We start from the raw sequence: 8,928 nt of genomic DNA on the forward strand, positions 1-8,928 counted from the left end.
AGTTACATGAAGTTCATCTGCTCAGGAAAAAGTTTGTAAACCTGAGAGAGTGTGTTTCTATTGATATCTGTCTAAAGGCCTGCAAAGGTAACTTAGGCATTGTTTGGGATCATTAGAGATCACATTCCTAAGCCATCTAGAAAGATGCTTATACAAACCAGAGTGCTAAACAAGCTACACTGCTGTAGCCGGAGAAAAGGTCTGTGCAGTTGTCAGAAACTAAATATTGTTCTTAATGACATCTAACCCTGATGGCCTCTTTGTAAAATAGGCTAAGGTTATAGGTTCCTGGCTAGGTAGGATCAACACCCCTGAAGTCAGCTTGAAGAAGTTACAGAAGATGGACCTTCGCCCTTCTACCCCTATTTTAAGATCAAGGGTCCAGAGTCAGTTTTAAAAAAAATGAGACAAAATAGATGGCATAAAAAATAGTGTTAACTGTTGTAGATGTTCAAGGTGTGGAGACTGCATCTGTCAGAGATGGCTACAAGACTAAGCCTTCTGAGCCTTCTGTGTCTATTTACAAAAATATCTGGTTAGTAAAAAAGTTGTGATTTTGGTAAATTGTCCTGGACTCTTGTTTAAAGATCTTAAAACCAGCAGGATCAAAGCCTGCCAAGCCTATGCAATGCATCTTTAACCAGTCTGTGTAGGAATTTACAGCCCAGCATGAGGTGTGACAGTCCCTTGGAGCCACTGAGAGACCCTGCTGCTGCGGTTGCTGCTGCTGCTGCATACCCTAATGGGTAAAGTTCAACGACGGCCTGACAGCCACCTGGAGAAACTCCTGCCTGATTCCATCACCTGAGTCTGCTTTCTGGTTGACTGCTGCTAAATCTAAGATCTTGTGGGACATTCTTTTGGGTGATATCCAGAGACCCTCTTTTCCCACAGTGGATATTGAGGACAAGGATATCACTGGCTTGTCTTAGGCATTTCAGTGCACAGTGACTGAAAATCCACTCTATAGTCACAGCCTAGTTTGGCTCTGGTATGGTAATAACCTGAGTGTGTTATCAATGGAGGTAATACTCTTAGCCTTAAAATCTAGCAAGCTTCTACATCACAGTGGTGCCTTAAGGCTGTTCTAAGATAAAGGTTCCACAAGCCAAAGGAAAATTGGGCAGTTTTAAATTCCAGCCACAAAGATGCTCAAGAAATTGTAAAGAAAAAAGGTAGTAAAAAAAGCCTTGGGAAAGGAATTGGGGAAAAATTGGTATCCCCTTTGGATAAAAAAGGAGTTAAAAAGTAAGGATTGTCTTTAATTGTTTGAAAAAAAAAAGGAAAAAAAAAACAAACCTCAGAAAGTTTAAGTATGTAGCAAATGGTATGAGTATGTTGCAAATGGTATGAGTTTGTCTTAAAATTGGAGCTTACAAGTACAGCTGGTATAAAATTAAGTTAACTGTGATACACGGAGTCAAGACTGGTGGGAAAAAAAAATTTGTAAGGGACTCTGGTACTGTTACTTTTGTTACAATCGGACCTTGTATACTCAACAGACTGGTGTCTTTTGTAAAAGAAAAAGATCAGCGCAGTCCATCTATTAGTTCTGAGATCCAAATACCAAGCATTGAGAACAACTGACACCCCACAAGATAATATAGAGACATCCTAAATTTTAAGATTAAAATTACTCCAGAGAAGAAGTGGGGAATGAAGGGTTAAAAATTAGGAACCTCACTTCATTACCATTATTAACTTGCTAACTGCTGATTTTGCTTCTGTAAATATGCTTGCATTCAGACCCCCTTTCCCTGGGAAATAAAATTGGGCAGTGACTCAAGTATTGGCCAGCCCAGATGTCCGGATATCAGCCCACCCAGGACAAGGACAGCGGTTATAGATAGTACATGTTCTTCAGTTCCAGATTAATTAAGCCATCCCTGGGACAAACCTTGACAATGACCACCTGGCCAGACCACAAACTGGGCCAAATGTCAACCAATCACAAGTCTGTAACTATGTGAACTCCCCTAACCCTTATTGTCCAAAGTAACCACCCCTCTTGAGTCCCCCGCGCCAATCATTTTACAAAGAGTGTTACAAAATTTCCCGCGTGGCAAAGTGATTGTTGGTGTATATGATGATCTTTAAATGGACCAATCATGGGATGCTTTGTGTTATGCATTAATCTTGTGGTTTTTGCCTTTAAAAAGGCTTGTAACTGCTGCTCGGGGCTCCCTGACCACCCGGGGCAGGGAGTCCGTTTGCGCAAATGTCAAATAAACTCCTCTTGCTTATTGCATCTCCCGGCCTGGAGTCTGAGTTTTCTGGGGCCCCCTCCCGTTGATGAAAGTATCCTAGGGGGCTAGGGTCTTTCACCTGGATGGTGATGGAGGCCATGTGCTCCCTCTTGGGGAAAATATGGCTCCTCTAATAAACCTTATAATAAACCTTTCTCCTGTGCCTGCCTGCCTCTGCGTGGTCCCCTGGGATGGATGTTAGGGTCCTCCTTTGCTGGATCCTCCTTCAGATCACCTATCAGTACATGATCTTTGGAATTTCTTTTCAGCCATTTTGTCAGTATCATTTGAGAGATCTGTTATTACAGATAGTGTGCTTTTTTGGACATTTCATGCTACCTGGCTTTCTTTGTGTGTGTCTGTCTTTGTGTATGTATATGTATGTATGCTTCTATGCTGAAATGTATGCATATCACATAGGGTTGAGTGATCTCTACTACTTTTAAGGAGTGGCCTTCCTATTGAAGAGCTTTCTCTTGGAGATGTGTTTGACTTCAGTGTTAGCTTTACTGCCAGCTAGGCACCATCGTGTGAATAGTCTCCTGGTCGTTCCTTAGGCTATAATCAAGAACATAATGTTATTGGACATAATGTTATGTCCAACACTTCCCTAGTTCAGTAGGTATAGGCTGCCTATTTTGTGGTCACAAAACAGTGAAAATGATGGCATTGTGTAGGACCCATTCTTCCGCACTCCTGAAGTAATCTCTGCTGTTGGCAAGATCCTATGGGACTGGAAGCTTCAGGAGCACTGTGAGGTCAAGCACCTACCTGATCCGGCAGTTCTACAAGCCATACACACTGTATAGGTATAGGAGAAGGGGATAAACAAAGGAAAAAAGGGTGGATGAATACAGTTATAATATTTAATAATATTTAAGGTACACATGAGAAAATGGAACCCAGAACTTGAGGAGATAAGTGAGATTGGGAGAGATGGGGCAGAATGATTAAAGGGGTGACATCAACCCCATTGCATTGAACTCATAAACCAACATGTTGAATTGAAAACCCTTCACACAAGGACAAGGGGGGGAACCAAAGCAACAATGATATTCACAAGACAATACGTTGGACATGATCTGTACAACTTTGTGGGGGAGGGAAAGTAGAAGAATAATGAGGGAAGGGGTAAAAAAGTGTGCTTATTACCTTACTTATGTAACTGTGACCCCTCTGTACATCACCTTGACAATAAAAAAGAATAAAAAAATAAATTATATAAATTGAAAAAAGAAAACCCTTTGTACAACTACTTTACAATAATTTAAATTTTGCAAATAAAATCAAATACCTAAAAATAAACTTAACGAAGGAACAAAAATGGCTACATATTGCAGAAAGAAACTGAAAAACCTAGAAGATGGAAGGACTGCCCATGCATATAGCTCTGCAGAATTAATGTTGTGAAAATGATTACATTGCCAGAAGCAATCTACAGATTCAGTGCAATACCCATCAAAGCCTCAATGCCATTCTTCACTGAAGCAGAACAATTCATCCAAAGATTTGTGTGAAAGCATAAAAGATCCTGAATAGCTGAAGTAATCCTGAGGGGAAAAGAGCATTACAGGAGGGATGATAATACCAGATTTCAATATGCTACAGAGCAATAGTAACCGAAGTACCAGGGTTCTGGCACAAATACAGAAATGAAGACCAGTGAAACAGAATGAAAGACATAGATCTGGGTGGTAGTGGCTCATACCTGTAATCCTAGGCTCATACCTGTAAGCTGAGGCTCAAGTTTCAAAGCCATCCCAGGCAGACAAATTTGAGAGAATCTTATTTTCCATTAACCAGGGAGATAAAAATAAAAACAAAAACATAATTGGAGGTTCTAGCTTAAGTGGTAGAACACCATCCATGAGCAAAGAAGCCAAGTGAGAATGGGAGGCCCTGACTTCAAGCCCTAGTATACGGCACCAAAATTAGCCCTAATACATCTGTTTTTGTTTTAGCAAGGTGCTAAAACCATATGCACTAGGAAAAAAGGACCTCTGTGTTTTATTCCTCCTTGATTATCTGGGTATGGTTGAGATTCTTTCTAACAGATGTTAATGAGATTAATACACACAGTAGCCCAACTGATCTAAAATGTCACCATTGGAAACTAATCACATTCTTTTCTTTTTTCTTTTTTCTTCTTGCTAGTCATGGGATTTGAACTCTGGGCTTTGGTGCTGTCCCTGTGCTCTTCAGCTCACTTGAGCCACAGCACCACTTCCTGTTTTCTGGTGGTTGGTAGTTAATAAAGGATAATAGTCTCACAGACTTTCCTGCACCGGCTGGCTTTGAACTGCGAACCTCAGATCTCAGCCTCCTGAGTAGCTAGGATTACAGGCATGAGCCACCGGCACCCAGCACTAATCACATTCTTATACAGAAAACAGTGGTTGGCTTAAGTCAAACCATTGCCCCAGAACAAAACCTTTAGTTATTATGAAATACAGTGCCCAGGGGTACTACTTAATTTTTAAAATAATCTAGTCTCCTAAGGGAGGAAGTAACTTTCTATGTTATATAAGGGGGAAAGGACCAAATTATCTGTCTCTCGATGATTGATTGATTGCCAGTCCTGGGGCTTGAACTCAGAGCTTGGGCACCGTCCCTGAGCTTCTTTTGCTCAAAGCTAGCACTCTACCACTTGAGTCACAGTATGACTTCCAGCTTTTTCTGTTTATATGGTACTAAGGAATTGAACCCAGGGCTGCAAGCATGCTGGGCAAGCACTCTTCCACTAAGCCACATTCCCAGCCTCTCACTAATCTTAAGGAGTATTTATGTATTGCATGTTATTAGTATATATTAGTTGTACATAGGAGTTTCAGTCTGGTATTTCCAGACATGTATATACTGCACTTTGATCAAATTCATTCTAGTACATTTTTAATACCTGTTTTTCTTATCTCTCCCTTGTTTTTCTTGCAGTTCCTAGTGGATTTTGTTATGCTATTTTCACACATGCATATAATGTGATTTGGTCATATTCATACTCTGTCATTCTCTCCTTGCCCCCTTTATGTTTTTCCCCTTTTCTACCCTGACAAATTCTCCTTTTACATTTCTGTATGTTTTAGGTATAAGAAAAAAACCCAAACATGTTAGGTTTTTAAAAAGAGGTAGCCGAGTAAGAACAGCAGCACTCACGTGGTATTCAGGTAAGGGGTAGGTTTATTCAGTAGACCTGCTGGGACCAGGCAAGGTTGGCACTCCACGTGGCTGAGAAAGGCCTGGGAAAGAGAGAGGAAAGAGAGAGAGGGAAGAGAGAGAAAAGAGCTAGAAAAGAGCAGAGAGCAGAGAGAGCTAGAAAAGAACAGTGAGACAGAGCCTCTGGGCCTGGGCTAGGCCTTATCTAGGGTATGGGCAGAGAAAGGTATGGCCACATCAAATTCAGATGTGACCTCAGAGGGCAGATGTGACCTCTTCCAGGTGTCCCAGTTGCCTAGGTAACGCAGGTACTGGGTGGAGACTTTGCTGCAAGGAGGGTGGAGTCTGCTCGCCATCAAAGAGTGGACCTTACAAAACAATTTTTTACTTTCCCTGAGCTTGACCTATGTTGCCCAACACAATGATCTTCATTTAGTTCCATCTACTTTCCTGTAAGTGATGGAATTTTATCTCACTCTTTTTTTTTTTTTTGGTTGGTCATGGGGCTTGAACTCTGGGCCTGGGCGCTGTCCCTCAGCTCTTCAGCTCAAGGCCAGTTCTGTACCACTTGAGCTACAGAGCCACTTCCGGTTTTCTGGTGGTTTATTGGAGATAGGAGTCTCACGGTCTCTCCTGCCCGGGCTGGCTTTGAACCATGATCCTCAGATCTCAGCCTCCTGAGTAGCTAGGATTACAGGCGTGAGCCACCAGCGCCCGGCTATCTCACTCTTTTTTATGGCTGAATAATCCTGTATTGTGTGTGTACACACACACACACACTCATACGTACATACTCACACACATACATACATACTCACACACATATACATACATACATACTGAAAAATTAAAAATTAGAGTTACATTTTACATTGCTAACTGCTGGTTTTGCTTCTGTAAACTTGCTTGCGCTAGCACTGACCCTTCCCCTCCCTGGAAATAAATAAAAAGTTTCGGAGTCTAGATGTCGGCCCTGGGACAAGCTCTGTAGTCGTAAATAAAGAGCAAACAAGTAAATTCCCCAAGTGGCCAAATGGGACCCAAGAATGGGACCCAAGAATGGGACCCAAGATAAGGACCACCTGGCAAGTCCAGCAAACTAGGCCAAATGTTAATCAATCACAAGCCTGTAACTATGTAAACTCCCCTCCAGGGTGACAGCTCCCCCTAGACTTGCCCTGAGCCAACTGTTTTACAAAGAGTGTTATAAACTTCCCCACGTAGTAAAAATGATTGCTGGAGTACATAGTGACTTTTAAACGGGCCAATCCGGGGACACCTGGTGTTATATGCTAATCTTGTGGATTTTGCCTTTAAGAATGCCTGTAACCGCTGCTCTCGCCTCTCTGACTGACCGGGGCAGAGAGTCCGTTTGCACAAACATCAAATAAACTCCTCTTGCTTATTGCATTTCCCGGCCTGGAGTCTGAGTTTTCTGGGGCGCGCTCCAGTTGACGAAAGTATCCCAGGAGTCTGGGGTCTTTCACATACATACATACATACATATTTTTTTCTTGATCCATCCATCTTTGATGGGTACCTAGGTTGATGGTATAGCTTGACAAGTGAATAATGCTGCAATAAACATGGATGTGCAGGCATATCTATTGTACCATGACTTGCATTCCTTAAGATACAAGCCCAGGAGTGGTATAAAAGTGTAAGGTCCACCCCTGGATGGCAAGCAGACTCCACCCTCCTCGCAGCAAAGTCTCCACCCAGTACCTGCGTTACCTAGGCAACTGGGACACCTGGAAGAGGTCACATCTGCATCCGCTGAGGTCACATCTGAATTTGATGTGGCCACACCTTTCCCTGCCCATACCCTACATAAGGCCTAGCCCAGGCCCAGACACTCTTCCTCTCTTGGTCTTGCTCTTGCTCTTCTTTTCTAGCTCTCTCTGCTCTTTCTCTGCTCTAGCTCTTTCCTCTCTTTCCCAGCCGTGTGGAGTGCCAACCTTGCCTGGTCCCAGCAGGCCTACTGAATAAACCTACCCCTTACCTGAATACCACGTGCGTGCTGGTGCTGTTCTTACTCGGCTACCTCTTTTTTAAAAACCTAACATAAATGGTGCCGTGACTCGGATAAAGGCTTAAAGTCAGGATAGCTTGGATTTCTCTGTTTTTTCCCTCTTTTTTCTTTTTTTGTTCTTCCCTTTTTGCTCTGAGGAATACCCACAGTTCTGATGGCCTTTTGCGAACCAGTCTGTCTGCGGCGGAATCAGCGCATCGATACCATTGCTGCCTTCACATCCACGTCCACACCACTTCTCTACTCTGGTGAGTGAAACTACTCTACGGCTATCTGTTACTCAGTCTCTGTCCAGACGTGGCACCATGCCAGAGAGCTCCTACGGCCTTTAGCTGAAAGGCCGGTCACCTCTGAAGCTGAGGACGCTTGGCTTTGGGGGCTTGGCCATTTCTCTCTAGAGGGCTCTGGGGGAAGTCGGGACGCCGTTTCTGCCTGGTCAGCTCTCCTTCACTCACCAGACTGACTACTCATTTAATGGGTGCTACGAATCACGCCTGAGCCGTGAAACCCCTTTGAAATGCCTCCTGCGTTCCCTGGAAAGCCAGAGAGCCTAATTTTATGCCATTCTTAGAAGTACACAGTTTTTGCTATTGCAATGGTAAATGGTCAAAAGTTTGTTTAATTTCAGGATCTCTTTTCTCTCTGCCATTCATGTCCAACTTTCTACCCTTTTTTCTACAACTTTTTGGCTTGTGCCTTGAAGAGTGCGACGCAGGCTGGGTCCCAGGGACCCCCCCCCCCTCTAGGTTCCCTCTCAAAGGCTAGCCAATGAAGGCTTGATCTATTTATTCAGGCTTTCTTTGCATTTTTTCAGAAGTTCGCCATCTTGAATTCACCATCTTGACCACGTGGTGGATTAAGGGTTTGGCCCCATCTGACCCTTAACCTTCCACTAAGTTTACTACTCCATCCATCTATTCTAAGGTGCCTTGCTAACAAGTTGCTCTTTTCACAGGCCCTGGTAACTGAGGCCCAACCATCTGATGTGCTTTGTTAGCAAAGATGTCTAAATGTTGTCAAAATTTTAGGTTTTGAGTTTTGCCTTTTGTGTTGTGTATTCTACTACTGACTACGTGGTTCTAAAATACTGGGCATATCTGTGCTAAAATTCTCATCACATCTAATGAGTTTTGTCATTTCAGAATATTTGTTGGCAATTCTTGATAAGAACCAGGTAAGCTCTACTTATTCTACTTGATCTCCTTGTTGCTTTAATTGGAAATAATAAAGGGCTTTTGAGGCAAAGACTGTAGTTCAAAGTCAGCCCAGGCTGAAAAATCCCTAAGACTCCATCTCCCAGCTAAACTCTGCAAGTAGTACTATAACTCAAAGTGGTTCAGTGCTAGCCTTGAGCAGAAGTGCTCAGGGACAGTGCCCAGGCCTTGAGTTCAAACCTCCTTGAATACTAGTGGTACTATAACTCAAAGTGGTTCAGTGCTAGCCTTGAGAAGAAGTGCTCAGGGACAGTGCCCAGGCCTTGAGTTCAAACCTCCTTGAATA

The sequence above is a fragment of the Dipodomys ordii genome, unplaced genomic scaffold (assembly GCF_000151885.1).
Source record: "Dipodomys ordii isolate 6190 unplaced genomic scaffold, Dord_2.0 Scaffold10, whole genome shotgun sequence".
Classification (NCBI taxonomy): Eukaryota; Metazoa; Chordata; class Mammalia; order Rodentia; family Heteromyidae; genus Dipodomys; species Dipodomys ordii.